Consider the following 16,339-nt stretch of genomic DNA (forward strand, 5'->3'; position numbering starts at 1 on the left):
CATCACAAACTTTTATAGCACGTTTTCCTCTTCTCTAGTGTTGCCCTCCCATTCTGTCCTATGTGTTTTTCTTCCCCACTGAATTTTCAGATTTAGTCAATCCATGTTTATTACACCTGTATTGAATTTTGGTGCTAAGTGAACAAAAAAATGAAAAATTCATGGATGTTCATCTCAGGGAACTCAGGGTAGAGTGAAACAGAGACACAGGAAGACTGAAAGGTAATGGTGAAGAGTGAATCAGAAGGGCCTGTCTCCAGTCGTGGCTCTGACATCCTCAATCACAGGGTTCTTGGTAATCTCAGTGCTCCATGCCTGCAAAGTGGGGATAATGTCCCCACCCTCATAAGTTTGTGGTGAAGATGAAATGGGTCAATCCAAGAAGCACTCCAATAGTTCTTGACAACTGATAAATGAGAAATAATAATAGCCATGACTATAAAGCAATGCTCCTCAACCTTTCTGTGGTCAAGGATCAGTTTTTCTGTTTATTTGATTTCTGATACATCACGAGCCAATTGTGGCTCTACTGTGCATGACACAACGTGCGCCTCAATCCTGGAGTGTTACAACAGGCAAACGGATCTGTAACCTGTTCAATGAGTCTATGGCTTGAATGTCTGGACATGAGGGCAGGGTCACACTGTAGACCTGTAACACACAGTGTATAGGTCAGAACCAATCCCTGGGCCATGGGGTTGAGTAGCACTGCGATAAAGTACAGCTTTATTTTCACCTTCTCACCCATAAGAAGTTCCCCATGAGCTAAGAAAAATCCTTTAACTTGACATTTGAGAACATAAACATTCAGGTCACATCCTTCTTTCCAAACCTCATGTTTCACGACTTCTTTTGGCAAATTTGAGGCTCCTGTCGAGGAAATTATCTTACTGTTTCAGGTGGCAAGGTACAGGGATGAAGTTAAAGGACATTTCACTGTTTCATCTTCTTTAAAGACACCTGGCGATCTGAAAGTAGCTTGCCATTTCATTAGTTGTATTCTCAGTGTTTTCTCAGGCACTTAATCTGGTCTTATTGGTTAACTGTTTTTCTGAGATCTAGAACAGTACCTGGCTTACAAGAAGTATTCAATAAATACCCATTGGATGAACAAGTGAATAGTAAAGAGATTCTGCTCAACACATTTAAAATTAAATCTCCTAAACACTTTACTCACCTGTTAATGCTTTAAAATTTGGAATTGCTTGCTTTTAGCAAGAAAAAGTTCTTCTCTTCTCACCTAGAACGGTACTGTCTTCTCACCTATCTTTCTTGTCATTGCATTTTTGGTTACTATTCATCCCCTAAAACTCAACTGAAAACAACATGCATACTGTGAGAGTTGTGACTTAAGTTTAATTTGGGAAAAAAATGAGAATTATAGCCCAAGAAATAGGCTCTCAGACAGGTCTGAGGAACTGTCTGAAGAGGTTGAGGACCTGGTCAGAATGTATATGACTTTACTGAAGGGGGAATGCATGAATCAAGCACTCATTTTGACAGAAGGGCGCTGCTAGTCACAAGGAGTAGATATCTCTATTAATGATTTTAAAGCTTTTCTAGATAGGAGAAGATGCAAAATTTGGGCTCATAAAGTGTATGGATGTGAGAGTTGGACTGTGAAGAAGGCTGAGCGCCGAAGAATTGATGCTTTTGAACTGTGGTATTGGAGAAGACTCTTGAGAGTCCCTTGGACTGCAAGGAGATCCAAACAGTCCACTCTGAAGGAGATCAGCCCTGGGTGTTCTTTGGAAGGACTGATGCTAAGGCTGAAACTCCAGTACTTTGGCCACCTGATGTGAAGAGTTGACTCATTGGAAAAGACGCTGATGCTGGGAGGGATTGGGGGCAGGAGGAGAAGGGGACGACAGAGGATGAGATGGCTGGATGGCATCACTGACTCAATGGAGGTGAGTCTCAGTGAACTCCGGGATTTGGTGATGGACAGGGAGGCCTGGAGTGCTGCGATTCATGGGGTCGCAAAGAGTCGGACATGACTGAGTGACTGAACTGAACTGAACTGAAAGTGTTCTCCTGAGAGTATCTAACTCTCTGAAGGCCTTTTCTGCCAGTTGTTCCCAGAGTACAGAGTGCCTTGTTCCTGATCTCCTCTCTGAACTCTTTTCAGGGTGTGTTGAATTGGCAACTGCAGTGGCCAGTGATTTCATCCCTGTAGAAACAGATGGCAAGTGACAATGTTCAGCTGGCACCTTCTTCTGACTCTATTACAGCACTTTCTGCCATGTTTCATCACTTACCTTGTACACTCCTTACCAAATTAAAAATTCACAGATGCCTTTGGCATCATTCATATTTTCATTTTCAAATGTGTTCAACACAGTGTCTGATAGGCAGTGGCACTCTAATGCTGAATTACACAGATTATAGCTGAGTTCCACAGAATCTATTTATGTCTCAGCATATCAGTTCAAGTTTTGCCTCCTTCACAGAGCCTGTCATGAGTATTCCCACCCACAGCAGTGTATCTGTTCTGTATGAACTTATGGCCTTTTTGAAGCTCATCCTTTAATTAGCATTTTAAGATTTTATTCATGATTTTATGTCCTTAACAAATGTTTATATTTTGCTATTGTGTTTAGGGCATTGTTAAAGCTAGCAAGGCAGATAATGGAAGATTTTTTAAAAACTCCTACTTTCAATCATCTTGGAATAGAATTTGCATTATTAGTATCTAGTAGTGTGTATGTGTTACTGTTGTTTTCCATAACTTGAATGCATGCATACATATGTACACATCCTGAGATCTTAGCCTTCTCCACAGCATTGCTTAGCCTGCAGGTCTTAGCAAATACTCAATACAAATGGGATTAGTTGGTGTTCCACACACATATACTGGTATAACCACATGGCACAAACTTATTATCTCTTATTAGAAGGTAATTATCTGTCTTTGGAGTGAAATGGGAAAACCATGTAGCACTGATTCTATGGACCACAAATGCAGGTGAGCTCTGACAATGTTGATAACTCCACCTGTAGAGAAAGCCTGTAATAACCCATGCTCCATAGACCACTTAAATCTGGTGCCTAGAGAAATAATTAGATGCAAATAGAATGTGATAGGAAACATTTACCAGTCAGGTAGAGGAAAAAACTTTGTTAATTTGAAATGCAAGGGACCAGAAAAATGAGCTCTGAATTAATTGGGTTTGGATTATCTGATGTTTTTATTAAGGGCACTTAGTCATGTAGGCAATAACAGCCGCTGTTTGAATTTTTCAAAGTTGGCCTTCTGAGGTTTTACTGTCAAGGCATGATTTCCTATGGTGGTAATGTAATGTGTGTGTTTAACTATTACCCTTTGCTACAGGACATACATGTCTAGTAATTTGACCAGATTTTAACCAGCCCTTCCAAATTTCCATCTATCAGGTTTTAAAATTTTTTATTTCTGTTTTTACTAACTGCCACTACCCCTGACTCCCTCCATCCCTGACTCCCTCCAACTTGGTTCTTCTCTGATAGCAGAGAAAATTGATGGAAACCTTTCAGGCAACCACAGTAAAAGGCCATTTGATTGTCTGCTGCTCTATCTCAAGTCATCTTAATGTGTTTAATCGCTCATCTAATTGCTCATCTGATCCATCTATTTGCATGATAAATATTGTAGAAATCTATCTCTTAGAAACTGTAAGGGGATAATAAGGCCCTGACTAAGGCAGAAAGTTCTTTGGGACTATTCTAAATCACTTTTGAAAGGTGATATTCATAATTAAAAAAAAATCAAGGTTACCTGTGATGTTCTCTAAAGAGACAAAACAAACAAAAAATTCCATTAGAATATATTCATGAATCATTCTAAATTTGAAAACTTTGCTTTGATGATTCTGTTAGGCAAGGAGAAGTGACAGCTTGCTGGCAGAATTTAAGGTTTGCTTATATTGCTTAGCTAAAAGACAAGATAACTACACATAAAAACTAACAACACATATCCATAAGTAGACCCAGAACATGATGCATCAAGTTCATGCTACAGACAAAACTTGTCAGAATTTAGGGAAGAGATCCTGATTGCCTGGGAGGACAGCCCTCACGTGGTGGAAGTGAAGTTCAAATAATGTTGAAAATGCGTCACAAGTCATGAGTGCCAAATCCATGCTTACGGTGCAACTGATGGGCTCTGTTAGTATAGCAAGACTGATTTCACTAATCATGGGAGCATTCCATTTTACTTATTGACGCACATCTTCTTGGGGATACTGTCAGCATTTCTCCCATTCTTCATTTAAGTTACTGCAGAGCCTCACAGTCTTTCCAAGCCCAGAGGGGTGCCCCGGTGCAGTTCTGTCATTATACAGATGAGAGGACAAGTGACATGGCCTGAAACCCAGAGCCAAGAGGGTGGCCTAGCAGAGCAGAGTCCCTTGACTGCTTTCCTAGTCATAACCGATGGGGCCTCCTTTGTCCTCCGCCATCACCATGGTCCCGTTCAACTTTACAGGAGAGAGGCATCTGTACTTGTCCAAGGGAGAGCTGAACATAAAGTCTATTCCTTTCCTTTTTAAGACAATGCTTCATATTTTCGTTCTAGTACTTTAATTTTTTTCCAATTTCTCTTGCATTTTTAAATTAAAAAAACAAAATTTTTTGGTCATACCATGCAACATATGGGATCTTATTTGCCAGACCAGGGATCAAACCCCTGTCCGCTACAGTGGAAATGCAGTCTTAACCACTGAACGACCACGAAGTCCTTTAAAATTTTAAATTATTTAAATTATTAGTAGACCTTATTTTTAGAGCAGTTTTAGGGACTTCCCTGGTGGCTCAGATGGTAAAGAGTCTGCCTACAATGTGGGAGACCTGGGTTCGATTGCAGGGTTGGGAAGATCTTCTGGAGAAGGAAATGGTGACCCACTCCAGTACTCTTGTCTGGAAAATCCCCTGGACAGAGGAGCCTGGTAAGGCTACAGTCCATGGCATCACAAAGAGTTGTACACGACTGAGCAACTTCACTTTCTTTCTTTCTTTAGGTTTACAACAAAATTGAGTGGAAGATACAGAGATTTTCCATATGCCCCATGACCCCCACCTAAGCACAGCATCCCTTATCAACATCTGCCATCAGACTGGTGCATTTGCTACAACTGATGAACCTGCCTCATAATCACCCCCAATCCATAGTTTACATACAGCTCTTCGTGTTGAACCACTCTACATGTTTGGACAAACATATAAAGCACATGTATCTAATATTATAGTACCATACAGAGGATTTTCACTGCCATAAAAATCATCTGTGCTCCATCTATTCATCCTTTCCTCCCTTCCAAGCCCTGATTTTTATTTTATCATTATCTTATGTTAGTTTTGCTTTCTTCTGCTTTGCCTCCTCACAGAAGCTCTATTTGTAGAATAGATGAACATGGGCACTCAGAGTAATTTGTATTAGCCTTGTGTTCAATGAGTAAATGAATGGATATATTTTCATTATCCTTTAGACACGCATAAGTACTAATTACTGAAAATACATTTTTGGCTCACAAAGAAGGCAGGATTTACAAGCTTTCCCTTAAAGTGGGCTGACTTCAGACTAATGACCTTGATATGAAGGTCTCAGTAACTCAAACCCACTGAGCCATCCAATACCTGGTCCTTTTTAATAGGTACGAATTATATTATTTATGAGATATGGAGAGATTATTCAACTGACCTGGCTCCATCCTCTGAATGAGTTAGTTTGCTTTCTCTTTGAGAATTTATAATCAGTTCAAACTTTCTTCTTTCAAAATGTTAGACGGCATTGGTTTCAAAAGGAGTTTGGGAGCCCATAGTTTTGGAGTTGGAAGTTAGTATATATCCTGCTGGAGAAACAGTCTCTGTTATCATCAGAGGTTTTTAAAAAATATTTTACTTTTATTGGCGTATAGTTGATTTACAATGTGTGTTAGTTTCAGGTGCACGGCAAAGTGATTCACTTAGACATGTATTCGTTTTCTTAGAGTCTTTTCTCATAAAGGTTATCACAGACTACTGGGTAGAGTTCTCTGTGCTATACCCTAGATCCCTGTCGGTCATCTGTCTTATATACAGAGGTATACATGTGTTCATCCCAAGCTCCTGATTTATCCCTCCCCTCACCCTACAAATCCCCTTTGGTAGCCATATTTGTTTTGGGTATCTATGTCTCTTTCTGTTTTTGTAATTAAGTTTCAGTTCAGTTCAGTTGCTCAGTCGTGTCTGACTCTTTGCGACCCCATGAATCACAGCACGCCAGGCCTCCCTGTCCATCACCAACTCCCAGAGTTCACTCAAACTCATGTCCATCGAGTCGGTGATGCCATCCAGCCATCTCATCTTGTCGTTCCCTTCTCCTCCTGCCCCCAATCCCTCCCAGCATCAGAGTCTTTTCCAATGAGTCAACTCTTTGCATGAGGTGGCCAAAGTACTGGAGTTTCAGCTTTAGCATCATTCCTTCCAAAGAACACCCAGGACTGATCTCCTTTAGAATGGACTGGTTAGATCTCCTCGCAGTCCAAGGGACTCTCAGGAGTCTTCTCCAACACCACACTTCAAAAACATCAATTCTTCGGTGCTCAGCTTTCTTCATAGTCCAACTCTCACATCCATACATGACCACTGGAAAAACCATAGCCTTGACTAGCCAGACCTTTGTTGGCAAAGTAATGTCTCTGCTTTTGAATGTGCTATCTAGGTTGATCATAACTTTCCTTCCAACAAGTAAGCGTCTTTTAATTTCATGGATGCAGTCACCATCTGCGGTGATTTTGGAGCCCAAAAAATAGTCTCTTACTGTTTCCACTGTTTCCCCATCTATTTCCCATGAAGTGATGGGACCAGATGCCATGATCTTTGTTTTCTGAATGTTAAGCTTTAAGCCCACTTTTTCACTCTCCACTTTCACTTTCATCAAGAGGCTTTTGAGTTCCTCTTCACTTTCTGCCATAAGGGTGGTGTCATCTGCATATCTGAAGTGATTGATATTTCTCCCAGCAATCTTGATTCCAGCTTGTGCTTCTTCCAGCCCAGCATTTCTCATGATGTACTCTGCATAGAATTTAAATAAGCAGGTGACAATATACAGCCCTGACGCACTCCTTTTCCTCTTTGGAACCAGTCTGTTGTTCCACGTCCAGTTCTAACTGTTGCTTCCTGACCTGCATATAGGTTTCTCAAGAGGCAGGTCAGGTGGTCTGGTATTCCCATCTCTTTCAGAGTTTTCCACAGTTTATTGTGATCCACACAGTCAAAGGCTTTGGCATAGTCAAGAAAGCAGAAATAGATGTTTTTCTGGAACCCTCTTGCTTTTTCCATGATCCAGCGGATGTTGGCAATTTGATCTCTGGTTCCTCTGCCTTTTCTAAAACCAGCTTGAATATCTGGAAGTTCACGATTCACATTTTACTGAAGCCTGGCTTGGAAAATTTTGAGCATTACTTTACTAGCGCGTGTAATTAAGTTTACTTGTATCTTTTAAAAAATTCCATTTTACATATGAGTGCTATCAGATGATATTTATTCCTCTTTCTGACTTATTTCATTTAGTATGATAATCTCCATGTCCATCCATATTGCTGAAAATGGTATTATTTCATTCTTTTTTATTGCTGAGATATATGTCCATTGTATACATGTACCACATGTTTTTTATCCATTCATCTGTCAATGAACATTTAGGTTGCTTCCATGCCTTAACTGTTGTAAATAGTGCTGCAAAGAACATTGGGGTACATGTATCTTTTGAATTATGGTTTTCTTCAGAAATATACCCAGGAGTGGGATTGCTAGATTATATGGTAGCTTTACTTTTAGTTTTTTAAGGAACCTCCTCCTCCATACTGTTTTCCAAAGTGGCTGCACCAATTTACCTTCCTACCAACAATGTAGGGAGTTCCCTTTCCTCCATACCCTCTCCAGGATTTATTGTTTGCACTCATGATAATGGCCATTCTGACCAGTATGAGGTGATACCTCATTGTACTTCTGATTTGCATGTCTCCATCAGTGGGTTGATTGGTTTATCTGGGTCTTGTTCTAAACAACTTTTCCAAAGCAGTATTTTGAAGAGCTTGATATAATATGCTCAGAGGACTATGAAAGAGTGTTCTCTAAACAAGATCTTAGAATTCCAGGGGGAAAGTGCTTGACTAAGTATATTGGCAATTTCTCTGAACCGAAAACTTCAGAAAAAGAACTTGACTTAGCAATGGCTGTGTGTTATAGAAGATGGTGAAATGGGAAGGATAAATGGGAATGAAAGCCTAGGTTAAGAGAAAGGCAGGTGTCTTAGTCTGTTTGAGTCACTGAAAGAAAACGCCATAGACTGGGTGGCTTATAACCTGTATGCTTGTTTCTCAGAGTTCTGAAGGCTGGGAAGCGCAAGCTCAAGACACCAGCAGACTTGGTGTCTGGTGAGGGCCTGCTTACTGGTACTTACCACCTCCTCACTGCGTCCTCACTTGGCAGAAGTGGTGAGGGAGCTTGCTGGGCCATCTCTTATAAGGGCACTTATTCATACCCTCAGGATCTCATCACCTCTCAAAGGCTTTGCCTCCCAGTACTGTCACATTGGGGAATAGGTTTCAAATATGAATTTGGAGGGACACAAATGTTCAATCTCCAGCAGCAGAGTCAACATCAGGGAAGGGACTTGAGTGGATTTATCACTTACCTATTGCTCACTTGTATTCCGTCACTGTAGACTCTTTACAGACTTTAACCATCTTTCATCAGAACACTGTTGGTAGATTAGGACCCTGGCCCCACTTTCCAGATGGAGAAATTGAGGCACAGAGAGGTTATCTAACCTTCCCAGTGTTACCCAACAGGGAACTGATAGCTCTGGGTTTGAAGCTGGATAGATAGGCAACACACCTATTCTCAGGGACATACATTATAAAGCCAGGAGTCGGGTTGGAAGGAGGACTTGGTAATGTAATTAGAGGCTATTTCAGAGAAACAGTACTGGCCCAATCAGCGGGGGTCAGGGGAGATGAGGCAGTCAGGGAGGAAGCTGTCATTTCAGAGGGTGGGGAGGCAGGAAGCTGAACCCAGGGCAGGCATCTCAGAAGCACAGATTCAGGCACTCAGGCCAGACAGCATTCATGCAGAAGCAACTGGAAGTTCAGGCATCCTTCCCAACAGTCCAGGGTTTGCTGGGGGCCTGGAGGGCAGACTTGAGCAACCTACCCCAGAGAGACTGATTCTTGGTGCAAGTATCCTCACTGCCAGTGAAGGCTCTCGCCACTTCCCACTGATGTCGAATGGAATTACAGGACAGAGCAGCTCAGAACACAGAGAAGAGAAAACTGGGTCCTTGATGGGAAACAGCAAGGGGCTGCGAGATCTGGACAATTAATTTAGAAATCCAGGACAATGACAGAATTGTTGCTTCGTTATGGCTTTCCCAATATTCAAATCTACTTGTCTGCCTCTCTGTCTCTCTTCTCTCCATCTGTCTCTCTGTCTCTCTTGTTCTCTCTCTCTCTCTCATATACACAGTTTATGAAAAGTCAGCAGAGATGGAATATGGGCCACCAGAGATGGAATATGGCTATCTGGAGGTTTTTCCTCAGAATGAAAAGTCTCTGAATTTATGATGCTCTGGTTCTCAGGATCACCTCTCACCCTCCAGAGAAGATTATGTTCAACCTGTCAAGGGCATCTGTCATCTAATGCTCCAGCAAACTATGGCAGTGTGGCAGCTGGCCAGCAGGGATTCCTCCTCCATCCCCCCAGGGGTTACTCCCTATCGCTTCTCTGCCCGACACAGAGTTTCCATACTTTCAGACTTTGGCTCTGCTAAGCCTGTCAGCTGCTGGGAATTCTTGCCTGACCAAGCACATCTTTTCCTTCCATTCTGATCTTCAGGATCCTCTCTGGCTTTGCCCAGAGCAGCGAGGTGTACACGTGACTGTACAGAGTCCGCTGTTCTTTAGTGTTATTGGCATCTCTCAGCCGCGGCCTTGCCCAGCTCAGATGAGCTGCTATCAACAGGCACCAAGGAAGCATTTCTTTCTCCTAGACTCTTTTACTCATGGTACATGGCATTTAGACACAGTCCCTGAATCATGGGCAGAGCTACCAGTGTGGATTCTGGTCTGTGACCGACCCACAATCAGATCTCCAACCAGCAGCCAAGAAAGCCTTCATCCTTTGTCTGATTATCTCGTTTTGCTTGGGTTGTATCTTATTGCTATGTAGTGAATAGAGCTGAGCTGATTCCATTTCCAAATATACTGACCTGGTAAGCAAAAATTCCTGAGTTATGTTACATGTCTCTGAAATACAGGATGAACCCTTGCAGTGTCTTGTTTTTTTTTTTTCCATCTGTAAAATTGAATTGGTTCCTGTTAAATAGAAATCCTTTAAACATTTCACTTCAAGCTGTGTTACCACATTTTGGGGGGAACTTTGGGGAAAATTAAAGAACATTTATTTCCTGGACACTTCATGTTATATTGCAAATCTCTAATAGTGAGAATTCAAAGACATAGTCCCAAGAGTTGTCCCAGGCTCAGTTTGGCAGGGTTATGAAATAAACTGAGCATCCCTGGTAGCACAGCTGGTAAAGAATGCGCCTGCAATGCAGGAGACCCTGGTTCGATTCCTGGGTTGGAAAGATCCCCTGGAGGAGGGCATGGCAACCCATTCCAGTATTCTTGCCTGAGGAGTCCCCATGGGCAGAGGAGCCTGGCAGGCTGCAGACCATGGGGTCACAAAGACATGACTGAGGGACTAAGCGCACATGAAATAAGAAGCGTGCTTGACAAAGCATTTATTCGGTTAATGCAAAAGTGCAGCCTGAGGCCCAGCAGATTCTTCAGCAGATTCTTCAGGCAGTTTATTGCATGTCCTTTGAACAAGGCAACTTCGCATCCCGGCCACGCGACCTTCTCAGAGTTCCACACCTTCTGCAGCAGGAAGGAAAGATCCCGTGTTCAGAGGTAGGCCAACCACATGGAAACACAGGGGGCTTTCTTAAGTGGACAAAGTTTGTTCCAAAAGAGGAATTGTTAGGAGTGCCAAGCTCAGAAAATGAGACCAACTAGACACAGTTGTATTTTTGTTTGTTCGTTTTAGCTGCGGTGGGTCTTAGGTGCAACTCGCAGGATCTGTCGTGGTGGTGTAAAGTGCTTGTCTCTAGTGTGGCAAGTGCGCTCCGGAGCTTGTGGGCTTGGTAGTTGGGGCGCATGGGCTTAACTGCCCCAGGCCATATGGGATTTCAGTTCCTCCACCAGGGATCAGATCCCCATCCCCTGTATTGGAAGGTGGGTTCTTAACCCCTGGACCACCAGGAAGCCCCCAGAGTTGTATTTTGCACACGCGCAGACTTCTTCAACACATTTGGGCCCCATGTGTGGTGCATTTTCTTTTCTTTCATTGTAATCCCTTTTCAAAAACTAAAGTTTTTAAAACGTTTGAAATTTCATTAGCGTACGACCTTAATAGCATATGTCTGAAGTTGTCTCAAAGAACCCCACGGAATCAAGTCACTATCATTAATCCAAACACATCAGATTCAAATGATTGCTTGCCTTCAGAACAAGCAGTTCTCAGAAGGAAGTTCTCAGCACCAACAGTATGCACATTAACCTGGCTTCACACTAGACTCACAAACTCTGAGGGTGGGCCCAATTATCTGCATTGAACAAGTCCTCCATGAGATTCTTTTTTTTTTTTTTTTTAATTTTATTTTATTTTTAAACTTTACATAACTGTATTAGATTTGCCAAATATCAAAATGAATCCGCCACAGGTATACATGTGTTCCCCATCCTGAACCCTCCTCCCTCCTCCCTCCCCATTCCATCCCTCTGGGTCGTCCCAGTGCACCAGCCCCAAGCATCCAGTATCGTGCATCGAACCTGGACTGGCAACTCATTTCATACATGATATTTACATGTTTCAATGCCATTCTCCCAAATCTTCCCACCCTCTCCCTCTCCCACAGAGTCCATAAGACTGTTCTATACATCAGTGTCTCTTTTGCTGTCTCGTACACAGGGTTATTGTTACCATCTTTCTAAATTCCATATATATGCGTTAGTATACTGTATTGGTGTTTTTCTTTCTGGCTTACTTCACTCTGTATAATAGGCTCCAGTTTCATCCACCTCATTAGAACTGATTCAAATGTATTCTTTTTAATGGCTGAATAATACTCCATTGTGTATATGTACCACAGCTTTCTTATCCATTCATCTGCTGATGGACATCTAGGTTGCTTCCATGTCCTGGCTATTATAAACAGTGCTGCGATGAACATTGGGGTACTCGTGTCTCTTTCCCTTCTGGTTTTCTCAGTGTGTATGCCCAGCAGTGGGATTGCTGGGTCATAAGGCATGTCTATTTCCAGTTTTTTAAGGAATCTCCACACTGTTCTCCATAGTGGCTGCACTAGTTTGCATTCCCACCAACAGTGTAAGAGGGTTCCCTTTTCTCCACACCCTCTCCAGCATTTATTACTTGTAGACTTTTGGATCGCAGCCATTCTGACTGGTGTGAAATGGTACCTCATAGTGGTTTTGATTTGCATTTCTCTGATAATGAGTGATGTTGAGCATCTTTTCATGTGTTTGTTAGCCATCTTTATGTCTTCTTTGGAGAAATGTCTATTTAGTTCTTTGGCCCATTTTTTGATTGGGTCATTTATTTTTCTGGAGTTGAGCTGTAGGAGTTGCTTGTATATTCTCGAGATTAGTTGTTTGTCAGTTGCTTCATTTGCTATTATCTTCTCCCATTCTGAAGGCTGTCTTTTCACCTTGCTAATAGTTTCCTTTGATGTGCAGAAGCTTTTAAGGTTAATTAGGTCCCATTTGTTTATTTTTGCTTTTATTTCCAATATTCTGGGAGGTGGGTCATAGAGGATCCTGCTGTGATGTATGTCAGAGAGTGTTTTGCCTATGTTCTCCTCTAGGAGTTTTATAGTTTCTGGTCTTACGTTTAGATCTTTAATCCATTTTGAGTTTATTTTTGTGTATGGTGTTAGAAAGTGTTCTAGTTTCATTCTTTTACAAGTGGTTGACCAGAGTTCCCAGCACCACTTGTTAAAGAGATTGTCTTTAATCCATTGTATATTCTTGCCTCCTTTGTCGAAGATAAGGTGTCCATATGTGCGTGGATTTATCTCTGGGCTTTCTATTTTGTTCCATTGATCTATATTTCTGTCTTTGTGCCAGTACCATACTGTCTTGGTAACTGTGGCTTTGTAGTAGAGCCTGAAGTCAGGTAGGTTGATTCCTCCAGTTCCATTCTTCTTTCTCAAGATCGCTTTGGCTATTCGAGGTTTTTTGTTTTTCCATACAAATTGTGAAATTATTTGTTCTAGCTCTGTGAAGAATGCTGTTGGTAGCTTGATAGGGATTGCATTGAATCTATAGATTGCTTTGGGTAGTATACTCATTTTCACTACATTGATTCTTCCAATCCATGAACATGGTATATTTCTCCATCTGTTAGTGTCCTCTTTGATTTCTTTCACCAGTGTTTTATAGTTTTCTATATATAGGTCTTTAGATTCTTTAGGTAGATATATTCCTAAGTATTTTATTCTTTCCGTTGCAATGGTGAATGGAATTGTTTCCTTAATTTCTCTTTCTGTTTTCTCATTATTAGTGTATAGGAATGCAAGGGATTTCTGTGTGTTGATTTTATATCCTGCAACTTTACTATAGTCATTGATTAGTTCTAGTAATTTTCTGGTGGAGTCTTTAGGGTTTTCTATGTAGAGGATCATGTCATCTGCAAACAGTGAGAGCTTTACTTCTTCTTTTCCAATTTGGATTCCTTTTATTTCTTTTTCTGCTCTGATTGCTGTGGCCAAAACTTCCAAAACTATGTTGAATAGTAATGGTGAAAGTGGGCACCCTTGTCTTGTTCCTGACTTTAGAGGAAATGCTTTCAATTTTTCACCATTGAGGATAATGTTTGCTGTGGGTTTGTCATATATAGCTTTGATTATGTTGAGGTAGGTTCCTTCTATTCCTGCTTTCTGGAGAGTTTTGATCATAAATGGATGTTGAATTTTGTCAAAGGCTTTCTCTGCATCTATTGAGATAATCATATGGTTTTTATTTTTCAATTTGTTAATGTGGTGTATTACATTGATTGATTTGCGGATATTGAAGAATCCTTGCATCCCTGGGATAAAGCCCACTTGGTCATGGTGTATGATCTTTTTAATGTGTTGTTGGATTCTGATTGCTAGAATTTTGTTAAGGATTTTTGCATCTATGTTCATCAGTGATATTGGCCTGTAGTTTTCTTTTTTTGTGGGATCTTTGTCAGGTTTTGGTACTAGGGTGATGGTGGCCTCATAGAATGAGTTTGGAAGTTTACCATCCTCTGCAATTTTCTGGAAGAGTTTGAGCAGGATAGGTGTTAGCTCTTCTCTAAATTTTTGGTAGAATTCAGCTGTGAAGCCGTCTGGACCTGGGCTTTTGTTTGCTGGAAGATTTTTGATTACAGTTTCAATTTCCGTGCTTGTGATGGGTCTGTTAAGATTTTCTATTTCTTCCTGATCGAGTTTTGGAAAGTTGTACTTTTCTAAGAATTTGTCCATTTCTTCCACGTTGTCCATTTTATTGGCATATAATTGTTGATAGTAGTCTCTTATGATCCTTTGTATTTCTGTGTTGTCTGTTGTGATCTCTCCATTTTCATTTCTAATTTTATTGATTTGATTTTTCTCCCTTTGTTTCTTGATGAGTCTGGCTAATGGTTTGTCAATTTTATTTATCCTTTCAAAGAACCAGCTTTTGGTTTTGTTGATTTTTGCTATGGTCTCTTTTGTTTCTTTTGCATTTATTTCTGCTCTAATTTTTAAGATTTCTTTCCTTCTGCTAACCCTGGGGTTCTTCATTTCTTCCTTTTCTAGTTGCTTTAGGTGTAGAGTTAGGTTATTTATTTGACTTTTTTCTTGTTTCTTGAGGTGTGCCTGTATTGCTATGAACTTTCCCCTTAGGACTGCTTTTACCGTGTCCCACAGGTTTTGGGTTGTTGTGTTTTCATTTTCATTCGTTTCTATGCAAATTTTGATTTCTTTTTTGATTTCTTCTGTGATTTGTTGGTTATTCAGCAGCGTGTTGTTCAGCCTCCATATGTTGGATTTTTTAATAGTTTTTCTCCTGTAATTGAGATCTAATCTTACTGCATTGTGGTCAGAAAAGATGCTTGGAATGATTTCTATTTTTTTGAATTTACCAAGGCTAGCTTTATGGCCCAGGATGTGATCTATCCTGGAGAAGGTTCCATGTGCGCTTGAGAAGAAGGTGAAATTCATTGTTTTGGGATGAAATGTCCTATAGATATCAATTAGGTCTAACTGGTCTATTGTATCGTTTAAAGTTTGTGTTTCCTTGTTAATTTTCTGTTTAGTTGATCTATCCATAGGTGTGAGTGGGGTATTAAAGTCTCCCACTATTATTGTGTTATTGTTAATTTCTTCTTTCATACTTGTTAGCATTTGTCTTACATACTGCGGTGCTCCCGTGTTGGGTGCATATATATTTATAATTGTTATATCTTCTTCTTGGATTGATCCTTTGATCATTATGTAGTGACCATCTTTGTCTCTTTTCACAGTCTTTGTTTTAAAGTCTATTTTATCTGATATGAGTATTGCTACTCCTGCTTTCTTTTGGTCCCTATTCGCATGGAAAATCTTTTTCCAGCCCTTCACTTTCAGTCTGTATGTGTCCCCTGTTTTGAGGTGGGTCTCTTGTAGACAACATATGCAGGGGTCTTGTTTTTGTATCCATTCAGCCAGTCTTTGTCTTTTGGTTGGGGCATTCAACCCATTTACGTTTAAGGTAATTACTGATAAGTATGACCCCGTTGCCATTTACTTTATTGTTTTGGGTTCGAATTTATACACAATTTTTGTGTTTCCTGTCTAGAGAATATCCTTTAGTATTTGTTGGAGAGCTGGTTTGGTGGTGCAGAATTCTCTCAGCTTTTGCTTGTCTGAAAAGCTTTTGATTTCTCCTTCATACTTGAATGAGATCCTTGCTGGGTACAATAATCTGGGCTGTAGATTATTTTCTTTCATCATTTTAAGTATGTCTTGCCATTCCCTCCTGGCTTGAAGAGTTTCTATTGAAAGATCAGCTGTTATCCTTATGGGAATTCCCTTGTGTGTTATTTGTTGTTTTTCCCTTGCTGCTTTTAATATTTGTTCTTTGTGTTTGATCTTTGTTAATTTGATTACTATGTGTCTTGGGGTGTTTCGCCTTGGGTTTATCCTATTTGGGACTCTCTGGGTTTCTTGGACTTGGGTGATTATTTCCTTCCCCATTTTAGGGAAGTTTTCAACTATTATCTCCTCAAGTATTTTCTCATGGTCTTTCTTTTTGTC

This window comes from Bubalus kerabau, chromosome 21 (assembly GCF_029407905.1).
Source record: "Bubalus kerabau isolate K-KA32 ecotype Philippines breed swamp buffalo chromosome 21, PCC_UOA_SB_1v2, whole genome shotgun sequence".
NCBI lineage: Eukaryota > Metazoa > Chordata > Mammalia > Artiodactyla > Bovidae > Bubalus > Bubalus kerabau.